Consider the following 17,767-nt stretch of genomic DNA (forward strand, 5'->3'; position numbering starts at 1 on the left):
TTTGCACATCTAGAGAGTAAAATGTGTGCCCATTCTTCTTTGCAAAATAGCCAAGCTCTGTCAGATTGGATGGAGAACAGCAATTTTCAAATCTTGCCACAGATTCTCAATTGGATTTAGGTCTAGACTTTGACTGAGCCATTCTAACACATGAATATGCTTTGATCTAAACCATTCTATTGTAGATTTGGTTGTATGTTTAGGGTTGTTGTCCTGCTGGAAGGTGAACCCCCGCCCCAGTCTCAAGTCTTTTGCAGACTCTAAGGCCCCTTTCACACTTGTGAGACTTTCCTGCAACTTTGGACATCAGAGACGCATGACAAGTCGTACCCCATAATTTCCAATGATAACCATTCATATATGTGCGACTTCAAGTAATGCCAACTTCAAAGTAGTGCCTGTATTACTTTGGTCCGACTTTGATGCGAGTTGAGGTCCATAGACCTCAAGTTTACACAGGCATTTTCTGAAATTGCCTCAAAATCATGGCCGCACAATCGTGGCAAAATTATGGTAAAATTGCATGACTTTCAAGTTGAGGCAGTGTGAAAGGGGCCTAAAAGGTTTTCCTCTAAGGCTACTTTCACACTGGGGCAGGAGTGCATTAGCGGTAAAGAGTAGCTAGTTTTAACGGTTCTTTACCGTTGTTTTAACTGTGCTTTTTGGCCGCTAGCAGGGCACTTTTAACCCCCGCTAGCAGCAGAAGAAAAGGTTAAAAGCGCCCGTGTAGCGGTGCTGCCAAAGTGCTTTGCAAGCACTTCGGCAGTGCTGCCCATTCATTTTACTGGGCAGGGCATTTTGGGAGCGGTGTATACACTGCTCCTAAATCGCAACAAAGATGCTGCGCAGCAGGACTTATTTTCCTGTTCATCTATGTGTGACTTCAAGTCATGTCGACTTCAAAGTAGTCCCTGTACTACTTTGGTCCGACTTTGATGTGAGTTGAGGTCCATAGACCTCAAGTTTACACAGGCATTTCCTGAAATCACATCAAAATCGCTGTAAAATCACGCGACTGTCAAGTTGCGGCAATGTGAAAGAGGCCTAAAAGGCTTTCTTCTAAGGCTACCTACACACTGGGGTGGTGGTGCGTTAGCGTTAAAGCGTCATTTTAATGGCGCTTTACCATCGCTTAAACTGTACTTTTTGGCCCTAGCGGGGCACTTTTAGCCCCCACTAGTGGCCGAGGAAAGGATTAAAAGCCCCTGTGTTGCGGCGCTGCACATTCATTTCAATGGGCAGGGCGTTTTTAGAGCGGTGTATACACTGCTCTCATACCTAATCAAAGATGCCCCTTACAGGACTTTTTTCCTGTCCCGCACTCTGGCTTTCACACTTGGGAGGCAGGAGAGGTGCTTTTCAGGCACTTTACAGGTGCTATTTTTAGTGCTAAAAGGCCTGAAAAGCGCCTCAGTGTGAAAGGGGTCCAAGATTGCCCTGTATTTGGCTATATTTGTCTTTCCATCAACTCTGACCAGCTTCCCCTTTCCTGCTGAAGAAAAGCATTCCCACAACATGATGCTGCCACCACCATGTTTCACAGTGGGGATAGTGTGGTCAGGGTGATGTGCATTGTTAGTTTTCCACCACACAGTGTGTTTTGTTTTTAGGCCAAAAAGTTCAATTTTGGTCTCATCTGACCAGAGCACCTTTTCCCACAAATTTGCTGTGTTCCCCACATGGCTTCTCGCAAACTGCAAACAGGAATTCTTATGGCTTTCTTTCAACAATGGCTTTCTTCTTGCCACTCTTCCATAAAGTCCAGATTTGTGGAATGTATGATTAATAATTGTCCTGTGGACAGATTCTCCCACCTGAGCTGTGGATCTCTGCAGCCCCTCCAGAGTTACCATGGGCCTCTTGGCTGCTTCTCTGATGAATGCTCTCCTTGCCCAGCCTGTCAGTTTAGGTAGACGGCCATGTCTTGGTAGGTCTGTAGTTGTGCCATACTCTTTCCATTTTCAGATGATGGATTGAACAGTGCTCCGTGAAATGTTCAAAGCTTGGAATATTTTTTTTATAACCTTATCCTGTTTTAAACTTCACAACTTTGTCCCTGACCTGTCTGGTGTGTTCCTTGGCCTTCATGATGCTGTTTGTTCACTAAGGTTCTCTAACAAACCTCTGAGGGCTTCACAGAACAGCTGTATTTATAATGAGATTAAATTACACACAGATGGACTTTATTTACTAATTAGGTGACTTCTGAAAGCAGGTTCCACTAGATTTTAGTTAGGGGTATCAGAGTAAAGGTGGCTAAATACAAATGCATGCCACACTTTTCAGATATTTATTTGTAAAAAAAAATGAAAACCATTCATCATTTTCCTTCAACTTCACAATTATGTGCCATTTTGTGTTGGTCTATCACATAAAATCCCAATAAAATACATTTACGTTTTTGGTGCCAAAATGTGGAAAATTTAAAGGGGTATGAATACTTTTTCTGTATATTGCCTGTCACATGACCACAGCTCCCAGCCTGAAATTCAGGCATTAGCAAGTGCAGTTCCACTTGTCCTTACATAGGTGCCTAAATCCAGCCCACAAGCAGATGATTGATAGTTCTTCCCCTGCCATTCATAGGCACAGGCTGTTTATTGCTATGATGGAATAAATGGTTCATAAGAATATTTTTTTAAAGTCTCTGATTTAAGCTGATCTCTTTCATACCGCTCTGGTGCAAAATCTGATCCTGAAGGATTATCTGCAAACTCAGCAAACATGCATGGGTGGAGTCTGTCATGAGAGGCATCACTTTGCTTGGAGTTGTTTTGTGTGCAGACTTGAGACTTGTCACTGACTTTCAGTGGTGCCATGTAGCACCTTTGGTTTGTCTAGCCAACATCTTCCTTCTTTTCATCTAGGTAACTGTTGCTACTTGGCCTTGAGTGTTTATAGATGTACCCTGAAGTGTGTTGCAGAGAATCCTGGTGTTCATGCTCTGGACCAAATGCAGTGCTGTATCCACTGCGTTCACTGATAGGATAAGTCTGTAAGTCTGTAAATACTACTACAAGTAGGGCTTCTGCTTCAGCTATGGCAGCTGCTGCTGCTTTTTTTTCTATATAATGTTTCTGTAGTTTGGCCTCTATGCATGGCCTTCTATTGCATTTTCTCATTATCCAACTATGTTTTCATTTTTTATATACATTTCCAATGTTTCTTGCTGGGTTTTTTGTTTTTTTTTTGCTTCCAATCATGTTCTTTTATTATTTTGTGTTTATTTCCATTTCTTGTTAAGCAAAGACTGCTCATGCTTTTGCAGTTTTGGGTTCTGTGCAGGAAATGGCAAGAGCATTACTTGTGGATGCCAGTGGAGGCCAATGACATGAGACCTTGCCAAGATGCCTGACTCTGAGATGTGTTATGGAGCTCCTAGGCTGTGTAGACACTACTGTATTGCCATATAGAGATGACTGTGCTGACAATGTAGCAGTCCTTTTTATAGTCACTGCCCTGTATTCCACTATTCTGTCCTTTCGACACACTACCCTGTGTTCTGTACAAAGTTTTATTATGAGAACAGGGCAAGAGTAAATTGGGATAAAAATAGAAATGCATACAATCAAATACATGAATCATACAATAAACAGTGTTATGTTGCTGATAAATACAGCAATTACTGGGTATAGGTAAAAGTCCAAACCTCAGCATCTCAGCAGAGATGCTGCCTGGAAGGGAACATAGGTTTTACTCCAAATGTTCCTTCAATGATTGCTGGTTTCTTTCAGGTATTTCTCCTTCCTCATAATCATCAAAATGGACACTGGCTTTCCAGGATGCACCTGTTTATCCTCCTCAGAATGAGGGATGATAGTTGGCTCGAAGTCTTACAGGGGACAAAACGTTAAGCCCCAGAAACACTGGTGAGCGCTCGGAGGGAGGAGATGTCCCCTCCAGCCACTTCTGAAAGGGTTCCAGTGGCTCATGAGCCATATGGAAGCTTCTGGCTGTAAAAAACAATACCAAGGCTATGGCTTATATTTTTAGCCACAATCCCGGTAAACCACTTCAAAGCCGCAACGTATATATGTGTATTGCGGTCTTGAAGTGGTTAAGCATTGAGCCACCAGTGATTTTAAGTGTCTTAGTCCTTCTGAATTTTAGAAATACTCAAAAACACAGTATGAATGGTTCTGGGTAATAAATGTTGGAAAAGTACTGCTGTGCAGGATAGAGCTTACACGTTTAGTACATTAACCACCTCAATACAGGGCACTTTCACCCCCTTCCTGCCCAAGCCATTTTTCAGCTTTCAGCGCTGTCGCAATTTGAATGACAATTGCGCGGTCATGCTACACTGCACCCTAATGAAATTTTTATAATTTTTTTCCCCACAAATAGAGCTCTCTTTTGGTGGTATTTGATCACCTCTGCGGTTTTTATTTATTGCGCTATAAACAAAAGAAGAGGGACAAGTTTGAAAAAAACACAATATTCTTTACTTTTTGCTATAATAAATATCCAATTTTTTTTTTTTTAAACAAATTTTTTCCTCAATTTAGGCCGATATGTATTCTTCTACATATTTTTGATTAAAAAAAATCGCAATAAGCATATATTGATTGGTTTGCGCAAAAGTTATAGCGTCTACAAAATAGGGAATAGATTTATAGCATTTTTATTATTTGGTTTTTTTACTAGTCATGGCGGTGATCTGAGATTTTTATTGTGACTGCGATATTGAGGCGGACATATCGGACACTTTTGACACATTTTTGGGACCATTCACATTTATACAGCGATCCATGCTATAAAAATGCATTGATTACTGTGTAAATGTGACCGGCAGGGGAGGGGTTAACACTAGGGGGTGATCGAGGGGTTAATGTGTATCCTAGGGAGGAGGTGATTCTAACTGTGTGGGGAGGGGACTGACTAGGGGAGGTGACCGATCGGTGTCCCTATGTACAAGGGACACACCATCAGTCTCCTCTCCACTGACAGGACGTGGATCTGTGTGTTTACATAAACACACAGATCCACGGTCCTGCTTGGTTACTGGGCAATCGCGGGTGCCCGGCGGACATCGCGGCCACCGGGCACGCGCTTCGGGTCCCCAGTGACGCAGTGGGTGTGCTCGCCCCCTAGTGGCTCGGGAACGCGATCACGTCACGTCCGCCCAGGACGAGAGCTGCCTCGTCCCACCGTCATATGACAGTGGGCGGGCAGCTAGTGGTTAAAGTGATGCTCCCTTTGTAAAACCTTTGTAAACCCTCACATATACCCAGTGAAGTGAATAGCCTTAGACGATACACAGAAATACACAGAAATGAAACAAATCCTCCTACATAAGTTTTACTTGTATATCTGCTGTCTTCCCCTTTCTATACCTTATGAAAAGTGCAGATTGTGTTACACTGTGTGTGAGCCTATAGGGACACCCCCCCCCCTCCATATAAGCAGAGGAACCAAGGAACATGCAGAGCTGTATTCTGAAAAGACAAGCTTGGTTCTTACCTCCCTCTAAGCTCCCTCCCCGACACAAATGTTTAGCTCATGTTATCTCATGTGTCGGAGAACTTGTCAGAAGTGACTCATGCTGATAACAGAGGAAGGAAGCACCAGAGAGAAACGACACTTAGAGATTTAGAGGGAGACAAGTAAACACTACAGATATATGTGCTTAATTAAAATTTCATAAATTACAACCACTTTAACTCATCTCTCTCCTTAGCCCTTTGGGCTATTCTATACTATAAAACCTGACCTCACCTGCTTATTTAAATCTGGAAGATAGCAAGGGTCTGGCCTGAGCAATGTATTCATTTACTTTCTCCAATCACAGTTGTCCTCAGTGCTGGACCAGTCTATTTAGTGAACACAGATATCAGATATTTTTGAGCATTGCATCTCCGGTATAAGTAAACAGCCCTATACAAGTCTATGAGGACCTACTCTATAGGTGAAGCCAACACTGAAAATAAATGGGGTTTGTGAACAAAATATGGAGCTGGGATTATGAAGTTGGGTGGGGTTTTATAGTACTTAACAGCCTGGGAGCTCTAGGTGAAGAGGAGGGTCAATGTACTTTTACTAAAAGTATACACTCATTGGCCACTTTATTAGGTAAACCTGTTCAATTGCTTGGTAACACAAATTGCTAATCAGCCAATCACATGGCAGTACCTCAATGCATTAAAGCAGAGTTTCACCCATAAGTGGAACTTCCGCTTTAAGGCCTCCCTCCCTGGCTCCCGTTTGTGAAACAGAGCTTTTGGTGAGGAGGGGGGAGCAGGTCCCCGATTTTGACAGGTATTTGATTTTGACATGTATCCACTCCCACTTTCGTTCTGGTCACCTTAGGCAATCAGAAGAGGAAGTTCTCCCTCCCGAAGGTCCTAGAATATTTTGGGACCAGTCACTTGTCATATGCAGCTTCAATAAAAAGAAATATTGGAAGTTCAGCTGTCCAAAATCATTTCTTTATGTTAGACAGCATGCAAGCTGGGCAAGCACCTGTCTAGTGTGTGTGGGGATTAACCAGAGACTCACTGACCTGAAGCTGATTTTTTGTTTCATTGAGGGGGCCAAGCCGGGTACTAGCAAGTTGTACCTAATAAAGTGGCCAGTGAGTGAATATGTCCTCTAAGAGTATACTGCATATTGGTTAATGATACTATAAAATGACAATAAAAGCATTACTTAGTATTGATCTATGTTGTTTAGCACAACATGTGTGTTCCCAGCATGGATTACCTATAACAGTTCATATCTCCTGATGTGCTCAGAAGGGTAATACATTGAATAATACATAATATGGTATACATGGATTTGTACTATGGAATCAGAAACTAATTAATGATACACATAATTCTCCAAGGAAATCAGTCAAAGCATGCTGTCAGGGATACCCAAAGACAGATGTGAAAATCTGAAACCAGTGGTGTAGAAAATTACACGTTAGCACTAAAGTAGCATCACAGAGAAATCATGACAGAGTTGTATTAAAACAGAAATCTGAAAAGAATCCTTTTTTTAACATTTCTGTATTTAATTCCTCTTTCTCCCTTTTTGGAACTATGCTTAAACCATAAACCACTTGTTTATACTTTATCCACTGAATTATACAAAATGGCCAGTTACAAGCCTTTTAAAGAAGATGCAAACAATATGGTCATGTTACATAACATACATGTAGACTAAGCTTTTTTCACCTGATTAAAGCTCATTAGCCAAAATAATATGCAGTACTGTATATGCTACAGTAGTAGAAGATAAAATTACATTTTTTAAATGGAATATTACACAAATCAGAAACAACAAAAGGGATGTATCAAAGCTGGGACAGCTAGGATCCGGAGCAGTCATGCTTGGCAACCAATTAGCTTCTTTTTAATTTTCAAAGCTTAACCTAACAAGCTAAAGATGGAATCTGATTGGTCGCCATGCACAGCTGCTCCAGATCCTGGCTGCTCCAGTTTTGATAAACTCCATCCAGTGTGGAACTTTACCCTATATCTGAAGAAAAAGGATAGGGGTGGTTTAACACTTTAATGTTGAAATCCTGCTTCAACCAATTTATATTTATTTTTTCTGTAGATTGTGATACAAAGAGGATGAGCTACAACTTCAATAATTTTTTTTTTCTTTTTTCTATATAAGAACCCGCTGGGGAGATTTCTGGTCATTTACTCCAAATCCTTAAACTGCCTGACAGAGTTTATAACCTCAATATATTCTAAACAAACAACTGTTTTCATTGGAGTTATCTTTAAAAACTAAACTCCAGAAAAACAGCTAAATGCACAAATCTAATTAATATAGCTGACCTTTTTTTGTGTCAAAGGATTTGAATGTCTGTCCATCATGTTCTGATTTTTACACATCAGAACATGATGGACAGTGTAGTTTCACTTACAGGTCTCCTTCCCACCCCATAATTGTGACTGTACAGTAAAAAGAGAAGCAGCACACTGAAGAGCGCATTTCTCCATCATTCTGCTCTTTCCACCTACTGCATCACCATGCTCCATGCATTGCAGCACAACTGCTTGACTGCTTGTGCTGATTCTCCATCCTCTCTCTTAGATTTGCTTTACAATAGCCTGCAAGAGGCTAATAATTCATGTACTTATTCTGCTTTCCTTTAAAAATACCTATTCCATGATTTATCATTGCTTACAAAGCTGCATTAATTTGTGGCCTTTGCATCTGCCTGGAGTTCAACTTTAACTTCTTTAGAAAAAAAAGTGTGAAAAAATAATTTGCATAACTTTTCCAAAACCTTTGCATTTGTCATTTAAATGAATACTATACATAAATCATGAAAAATGTATGCTTTAGATGACTTTGTGTCATGTGTTATGTCAATGTCTGGGAAAAGTTCAACCACCTTGAGGCAACAACTTCTGTAAAAATAATAAAGAGATCTGCCACATGGAAGAAATCTCCTACTCTTTAATATCTCAACTGAACATTCACTATATTACCAAAAGTATTGGAACGCCTGCCTTTGCACACACTTGAACTTTAATGGCATCCCAGTCTTAGTCCGCAGGGTTCAATATTGAGCTGGCCCACCCTTTGCAGCTATAACAGCTTAAACTTTTCTGGGAAGGCTGTCCACAAGGTTTAGGAGTGTGTCTATGGGAATGTTTGACCATTCTTCCAGAAGCGCATTTGTGAGGTCAGGCACTGATGTTGGATGGGAAGGCCTGGCTCGCAGTCTCCGCTCAAATTCATCCCAAAGGTGTTCTATTGGGTTGAGGACAGGACACTGTGGAGGCCAGTCAAGTTCCTCCATCCCAAACTCACTCACCCATGTTTTTATGGACCTTGCTTTGTGCACTAGTGTGCAGTAATGTTGGAACAGGAATGGGCTATACCCAAACTGTCCCCACAAAGTTGGGAGCATGAAATTGTCCAAAATGTCTTGGTATGCTGACGACTTAAGAGTTCCCTTCACTGGAACTAAGGGGCCAAGCCCAACCCCTGAAAAACAACCCCACACCATAATTTCCCCTCCACCAAATGATTTTGACGAGTGCACAATGCAAGGTCTAAAAAGACATGGATGAGAGAGTTTGGGGTGGAGGAACTTGACTTGCCTGCACAGATCCCTGACCACAACCCATTAGAACACCTTTGGAATGAATTAAAGTGGAGATTGCGAGCTAGGCCTTCTCGTTTAACATCAGTGCCTGACCTCACAAATGTGCTTCTAAAAAGAATGGTCAAACATTCCCATAGACACACTCCTAATCCTTGTGGACAGCTTTCCTAGAAGGCTACTTTCACACTAGGGCGGGTGTCGGCGATAAAGCGGTGCTATTTTTAGCACCGTTTTACCGTCGTTTTATCCACGCTATTTGGCTGCTAGCGGGGCAGTTTTAACAGATTTTGTTGTCGGAATGTGCGATCATGTGTACGCGGCATTAGTTTGCAATTATATATTATTTTTTCTTTATTTGGTATTTTCTTTCCTCATGAAAGTGGAGTTACCCTTTAAAGAAAAAAAAAAAAAAAAAAAGAAAAAAAAAAAAAAAAAAATATATATATATATATATATATATATATATATATATATATATATAGCACTAACTCACGGTGGAGCTACTGGTTATTAAGCGGGTCTGTTACCTTCACCTTGCTTCCCTTGGTTTCACCGGCACTGGGTCTAGGGGTTCCGTTGAGTTTACTTCTGGACGACACACGCTCCAACACTGGAGTACGTTTTCAATGCTTTACTGAACAAACAAACTTTAGGAAGTAGCAGGAAAGAGGCGGAAAAGGAAACTTTCAGGAGAAACTCAAATATCTTCTTATAGAATCTTAGCGACAAATGTCCTGGTAGAATTCAGATAATTAGGTGGAATGAGCTCCCCTTGTGGGACACACTCCTTGCTCATCTGGATAGGCCTCTCTCACCGGTCTAGCAGCCAGTACGCAGCACGAATCAAAAGTCTTTGCCACAGACTCATTTAGGGGGGGGTAAATCCGTACAATCCTCTGCCACAGGATGTATCAGATTTTCTCTGCAGTGAAAGTCAGTCACAGTGCCTGAACCTTTAAGCCGAACCGGCAACACTATGCTGTATAGTTACTTCTTTTGGATACGTCCTTCGACCGAGTCACCAGGCCCCTCTATAGACCAGCACGCTGCATGATTTCTCCATGATGGGTCCTCCCCTGGGATCTCCTCGGCTGCCCAGCTTCGTCACACAGGACCGACAGCTCAGGACCATTCCTCGGCCGCGGTGGTAGGCCCCAGACAAGCCTCTGGACCCACCCCTGCGCCGCAGTATCGTGGGCCTCCCGATTGGAGGACCACGAGGTAGCTCCTTAATGCATACCTGTCGGCTAGGAGGGCCAGCAGGTGGCTGTGTAAAAAAACCCTAGAACATGGCGTCTGTCCCATAAATACCCCCTTCCCAGAATGCAACTCGGAGGACCACCTCCACCGAGCTTGCCTCCGAGACAGAGGAGCATCTATACACTTCGACACGTTGCCTTTCCAACACTGACTAGTGGTAACAGCGACAACCACCTGTCAGCACGGAAGCAAACACAACGTCAGCCAAGCTGGAACAGAGGCAAACTTTTAACCTTCCTAACGCACAATTTACTAAATTTAACTTACCTGCGGTAGATTGTAAATCTACCAGCGCTACACACTCCCCCCACTACAATAGACGTTGTCCCCAACGTCTGTCTCAACACAGTAACAGTAACTCTCAAGCCTGAGAGTAGCATTTGAGTTTCTCATAACTTTAGATAGGCAAAGAGAGAGGAAAAGGACAGTATAAAGACATTATAAGACTTATCTCTTATAAAACATTATGTTCACAGCCGCGAACAAAACCACAATATAATTTTGCACATCCTCACTAACTAACTAGCTGAAAAGCCTCCCAGCTATACATATGATCCAATGATCCCTGAAAAAGAAAACACATTTAAACACACATATATACATCCTACGCAATACCAGGAGCAAAGCCTCATTTAAAATGAGACTCTCTTCCCACTATTTGTATTAGAAAAGAAATATAATTTTGGAGTCCATCCCTGCATAAGAACTTTTCTTGTAAAAGAAATACGGCTAGCAAACAGAAGTCCTTGGATTCAAAGACAGAACAGGATCTGTAGATCTTGACCACGCAGTTCTCTTTACCCTGTCGCTATCTAACTAGGTAACTTCAACGTGATAGTGTCCATAATTACCAGTAAAACCGAGGATCTGGTAGTCACATATTTTCCTTCTTTATCCACAGTGGTAATAAAGTACACAGCATTGTCCTTTCCCGGTCTGCAGATCACCACTTTATCAGCATAGATATGCAGACCATAGTTCCAATGTACAAAGCATCTGTTGAAACGTTCATCCATCCGGACAGAACATCCAGTCTTTCTAAAGGGCTTAGGCACAGACAAGTAGCCCAAATAGCGTCACTATACCAAAGCTCCCGATTTGCTTCAATCTCCCGCATGACATCCTGGGGCACATAAGGGAACTCCAAACCATACTCTGCGGCCACACGCTTGTTTAACATCCTTTGCAAGCGAGCAAGTTTTGGCAAAGGTCTGTCTCTACCCATACCAGGTGGTACACAGGAATCTAATGACTTTTTCACCATAGACCCAGCTGGTGTCTGTAGCGAATCAGTAACTTTTGACAAAGTCCCAGCAATGGCACTGTGCGTCTCCACACATGGTGACATCTTCCCAGAACTCATGGCAATCCATTCAGGAAGGGTCATTGTGGAGGCAACATCCTCGCCTTGTGACCACAATAGCTCTTGTGACATGGTTTCAAACAAATCATCATCCCCGAAAAGATCCGACATGGATTCTATTTCCGAGTCCCTTCATTCTTCCGCTGGCCAATATTTATTTACAGTCCCCAACAGTGGCTTACCCGTCACAGGCGTAGACTCTGGTAGCTCCGGCTCAGGTAACCTCTAGGGTAGGCCTCGACCACGGCCGCGGAAAGCCTTCTCATAGCCCACCTTCTTCTGAGTAGGCACCACAGGAACAGGTATAGTGAACTCAGAAATCAAAGTAATGTCTCCTGATGAGACGGCAGCAACAGTGTCTCTCTCCGAAACATTTTCAGTAGCAACAGGCAAAGTAGCGGCCCGTCGCTCTCTCTAGGAAGGGAAGGAGAGAGAAGGAAGGAAAGAAAGAGGGATGTAAGGACAGCAGGCCCAGATCCAACACCACAATAGAAATATGTGTATTCCAGAAAGTTTAACAATCAGCAGATAAAGATACTCCAAACACCTGGTGTTAGTGCTTCAATCATCCCAGCACCATGGCTGTTATGGTGTCAGGATGATTGAAGCACATTTTTTCTATTACTACATTGTAATATACAATGAAATAGTTCAACTCACCATAATGCAGAATCAGTGGAAGCCCTGAGTGTGTCACTTGCCACATTGCCTCCATCAGGTGCCCCCAGCAGAGTCCCTCCATACACCAGGCATTCCCAGCATAGTCTCTCCTTACATCAGGTGTCCCCAGCGGAGTCCCTTTACATCAGGTGCTCCCAGCTGAGTCCCTCCTTACATCAGATGCCCCCAGTGGTATCCCACTTACATCAGGTGTTCCCAGTGGTGTCCCGCTTACATCAGGTGTCCCCAGCGGAGTCTCCCTTACATCAGGTGTCCCCAGTGGAGTCCCCCTTACATCAGGTGCCCCCAGCAGAGTCCCTCCATACACCAGGCATTCCCAGCAGAGTCTCTCCTTACATCAGGTGCACCCAGCTGAGTCCCTCCTTACATCAGATGCCCCCAGTGGTATCCCACTTACATCAGGTGTTCCCAGTGGTGTCCCGCTTACATCAGGTGTCCCCAGCGGAGTCTCCCTTACATCAGGTGTCCCCAGTGGAGTCCCCCTTACATCAGGTGTCCCCAGTAGAGTATCCTTTACATCAGGTGTCCCCAGCAGAGTACCCCTTACATCAGGGGTCCCCCACAGAGTCCCCCTTACATCAGGTGTCCCAAGCGGAGTCACCCTTACATCAGGTGTCCCCAGTGGAGTCCCTCCTTATGTCAGGTGCTCCCAGCGGAGTCATTCCTTACATAAAGTGCCCCCAGCAGAGTCATTCTTTACATTAAGTGGCCCCAGCGGAGTCCCTTCTTAAATCAGGTGCCCCCAGTGGAGTTCCACTTACATCTGGTGTCCCCAGCGGAGTCCCCCTTGCATCAGGTGTCCCCAGTGGAGTCCCTCCTTACATCAGGTGCCCCCAGCGAAGTCCCCCTTACATCAGGTGTCCCCAGTGGAGTCCTCCTTACATCGGTTGTCCCCCAGCGGTGTCCCTGGTATCCCCCTTACTTCAGGTTTCCCAGCAGCGGTGTCCCCCAGTGGAGCCCTCTTACATCAGGTGTCCCCTTAAATCAGGTGTCCCCCAGTGGAGCCCCCCTTATATCATGTGTCCCAGCAGCGGTGTTCCCCTTACATCAGGTGTCCCCCAGTAGAGCCCCCCCTACAGCAGGTGTCCCCCAGTGGAGCCCCGCCTTACATCAGGTGTCCCCCCGTGGAGCCCCCCTTACATCAGGTGTCCCCCAGTGGAGCCCCCTTACTTCAGGTGTTCCCTTAAATCAGGTGTCCCCCAGTGGAGCCCCCTTACATCAGGTGTCCCTCAGTGGAGCCCCCTCACGTCAGGTGTCCCCCAGTCGAGCCCCCCTTACATCAGATGTCCCCAGTGGAGTCCCCTTACATCAGGTGTTCCTCAGTGGTGTCCCCCTTACATCAGGTGTCCCCAGCGGAGTCCCCCTTACATCAGGTGTCCCCAGCAGTGTCCCCCTTACATCAGGTGTCCCCAGTGAAGTCCCTCCTTACATCAGGTGCCCCCAGCGAAGTCCCCCTTACATCAGGTGTTCCCAGTGGAATCCTCCTTACATCGGGTGTCCCCTAGCGGTGTCCCCCTTACATCAGGTGTCCCCAGTGGAGTCCCCCTTACACCAGGTAACCCCAGCGGAGTCCCCCTTACATCAGGTGTCCCCCAGTGGAGCCCCCCTTACATCAGGTGTCCCCCAGTGGAGCCTCCCTCTATCAGGTGTCCCAGCAGTTGTGTCCCCCTTACATAAGGTGTCCCCCAGTAGAGCCCCCTTACATCAGGTGTCCCCCAGTGGAGCCCCTCCTTACATCAGGTGTTCCCCAGTGTAGTCCCCTTATATCAGGTGTCCCCCAGCGGAGTCCCATTTATATCAGGTGTCCCCAGCTGTGTCCCCCTTACATCAGGTGTCCCAAGCAGAGTCCCTCCTTACATCAGGTGTCCCCAGTGGAGTCCCTCCTTACAGCAGGTGTCCCCAGTGGAGTCCCTCCTTACATCAGGTGCCCCCAGTGGAGTCCCTCCTTACATCAGATGCCCCCAGCGGAGTCCCTCCTTACATCAGCTGCCCCCAGTGGAGTCTCCCTTACATCAGGTGTCCCCCAGTGGAGTCCCCCTTACATCAGGTGTCCCCCAGTAGAGCCCCTCTTTACATCAGGTGTCCCCCAGTGGAGTCCCCCTTACATCAGGTGTCCGTCAGTGGAGCCCCTCCTTACATCAGGTGTCCCCCTTACATCAGGTGCCCCCAGTGCAGCCCCCTTACATCAGGTATCCCCCAATGGAGCCCCCCTTACATCAGGTGTCTCTCCAGTGGAGCCCCTTACATCAGGTGTTCTAGCAGCAGTTGTCCCCTTACATCAGGTGTCCCCCAGTGAAGCCCCCTTACATCAGGCATCCCCCAGTGGAAAACCCCCTTATATCAGGTGTCCCCCTTACATGAGGTGTCCCCAGTGGAGCCCCCCTTACATCAGGTGTCCCCCTTACATCAGGTGTCCCCCAGTGGAGCACCCCCTTATATCAGGTGTCCCCCTTACATGAGGTGTCCCCCAGTGGAGCCCCCCTTACATCAGGTGTCCCAGCGGCAGTGTCCCCCTTACATCAGGTGTCCCCCGTTGGAGCCCCCCTTACATCAGGTGTCCCCCAGTCAAGCCCCCCTTACATCAGGTGTCCCAGCAGTGGCGACCAGTGGGCCTGGTTTACACTAAATGTTGGGCATGGCTTAAAGGGGGCATGACTCAAAGGGTGTGTGGTTAGAGTCTGAGATGAATGAGGGACGGAGGGAGAAAGAGACAGGAAGAGAGAGAGAAAGAAAGAGATAGGGAGGGAAGGAGAGAGGTGCACCCAGCAGAATACTTCCTTACATCAGGTGTCCCCAGCGAGGTCTCCCTTACATCAGGTGTCCCCAGCGGAGTCCCCCTTACATCAGGTGTCCCCAGCAGTGTCCCCCTTACCTCAGGTGTCCCCCGTTGGAGCCCCCTTTACATCAGGTGTCCCCCAGTCAAGCCCCCCTTACATCAGGTGTCCCAGCAGTGGCGACCAGTGGGTGTCGTTTAAACTAAATATTGGGCATGGCTTAAAGGGGGCGTGACTCAAAAGGGTGTGCGGTTAGAGTCTGAGATTAATGAGGGATGGAGGGAGAAATAAAGGGAGAAAGACACAGGAAGAGAGAGAGAAAGAAAGATATAGGGAGGGAAGGAGAGGTGTCCCCAGCGGAATACTTCCTTACATCAGGTGTCCCCAACGAAGTCTCCCTTACATCAGGTGTCCCCAGCAGAGTCCCCCTTACATCAGGTGTCCCCAGTGGAGTCCCCCTTACATCAGGTGTCCCCCAGCGTTGTCCCCTTACATCAGGTGTCCCCCAGCAGAGTCACCCTTACATCAGGTGTCCCCCATTGGAGCCCCTCCTTACATCAGGTGACCCCAGTGGAGCCCCCCTTACATCAGGTGTACCCCAGTGGAGCCTCCCTCATATCAGGTGCCTTTCTTACATCAGGTGTCCCCCAGTGGAGCCCCCCCTTACATCAGATGTCCCCTTACATCAGGTGTCCCCCAGTGGAGCCCCCCTTCCATCAGGTATCTAAGCAGCGGTGTTCCCCTTACATCAGGTGTCCTCTAGTGGAGCCCCCCTCACATCAGGTGTCCCCCAGTGGAGCCCCCCTTACATCAGATGTCCCAGCAGTGGTTACCCCCTTACATCAGGTGTCCCCCAGTGGAGACCCCCCTCACATCAGGTGTCCCAGCAGCAGAATCTCCACCACCATTACAGAACACCAGAAGACCCCCTTACAGACTAGTAACAGGTCACTCACCGAGGCAGGGAACAAACAAAAGGTGGCGTTGACTGGGTGACTGCCAATAGAAATTTAGCTGCCGGCGTCCCCCCGCTCCATGGCCTTTTCCACAACAGGTCACAGACAGGTGTTTCGTCAGATTCGGCAACCTGCAACCACTTCCAGCCCAAGGATGTCATATGATATCTTTGAATTTCAGTGGGGATATCTGAATGATGCCTGCAGTTACAGGCATCATTCAGGTATCATCTTTTAGAGCTGGCTATTCTGTGCACTGCAAGAACAATCATAGTGGCAGTTCCACCGCTTGATCGTTTCTACAGGCGATGGGAGGTGACATCCCCTCTCGCCCTCCGGTGCTTCTCTGGGCTCTCCCGTGCCATCGGGGACCTGGAGAAAGAATCCACCCCCGCCGGATGACGAGCATAGAGAATTCCAGTGACCAGATTGTCACCAGTCATCTCTATGACCGTTGGAGGCCCAGGCGCGATGTTATGACATCACGTCCGGGCAGCGGTTGTAAACAAAGCAGAGGTCGCGGCTGGAAAGCATAGGACCGTTAATTTTTTTTTGATCTCATGCTTTCCAGCCTGAAGAAGAGATGTGGGGTCTTATAGACTCCATGTCTCTCCATAAAGAGGACCTGTCACGCACTATTCGTATGAGGGATGTTTATATTCCCTGTAATAGGAATAAAAGTGATCAAAACATTTTTTTTTAAAGAAAGTGTAAAAATAAAAAAATAAAGTAAAATAAACAATAAGGCCCCTTTCACACTGGCGCGGTTGGTGCGTCGGCAGTAAATTGCCGCTATTTTTAGCGCGCTTTACCGTAAATTTTGCTGCGCTTTTCAGCCGCTAGTGGGGCCCTTTTACCCCCCGCTAGTGGCCGAAAAAGGGTTAAAACCACCACAAAGCGCTGCTGCAGCAGCGCTATGCCGGTGGTATAGCTGCGCTGCCCCATTGATTTCAATGGGCAGGAGCGGTTTAGGAGTGGCGCTCCTTCACCACTCCAAAGATGCTGCTTGCAGGAGTTTTTTTAACATCCTGCAAGCACACCGCTCGAGTGTGAAAGCACTTGGGCTTTCACACTGGAAAGACAGGAGCGGCGCTTTACAAGCGCTATTTTTAGCGCTGTAGTGCCTGTAAAGCGTCTCAGTGTGAAAGGGGTCTAAAAAAAAAAATTTAAAGCGCCCCTGTCCCCGTGTGCTCACGCACAGAAGCGAATGCACACGTAAGTCCCATCCACATATGTAAACACCATTCCAACCACACATGTGAGGTATCGCTGAGTGCGTTAGAGCAAGAGCAACAATTCTAACAATAGACCTCCTCTCTAACTCTAAACTGGTAACCTGTAAAAAAATTTAAAGCACCGCCTATGGAGATTTTTAAGTACCGAAGTTTGGTGCCATTCCATGAGTGTGCGCAATTTTAAAGTGTGACATGTTGGGTATCTATTTACTCGGCGTAACATTATCTTTCACATTATACAAAAAAATTGGGCTAACTTTACTGTTTTGTTAATTTTTAATTCATGAAACAGTTTTTTTTCCAAAAGAAAGGTGTTTGAAAAATTGTTGCACAAATACTGTGCGACATAAAAAGTTGCAACGACCGTCATTTTATTCCCTAGGGTGTCTGCTGAAAAAAACATATATAATGTTTGGGGGTTCTGAATCATTTTCTAGCAA

The sequence above is a fragment of the Aquarana catesbeiana genome, linkage group LG04, assembly GCF_042186555.1.
Source record: "Aquarana catesbeiana isolate 2022-GZ linkage group LG04, ASM4218655v1, whole genome shotgun sequence".
NCBI lineage: Eukaryota > Metazoa > Chordata > Amphibia > Anura > Ranidae > Aquarana > Aquarana catesbeiana.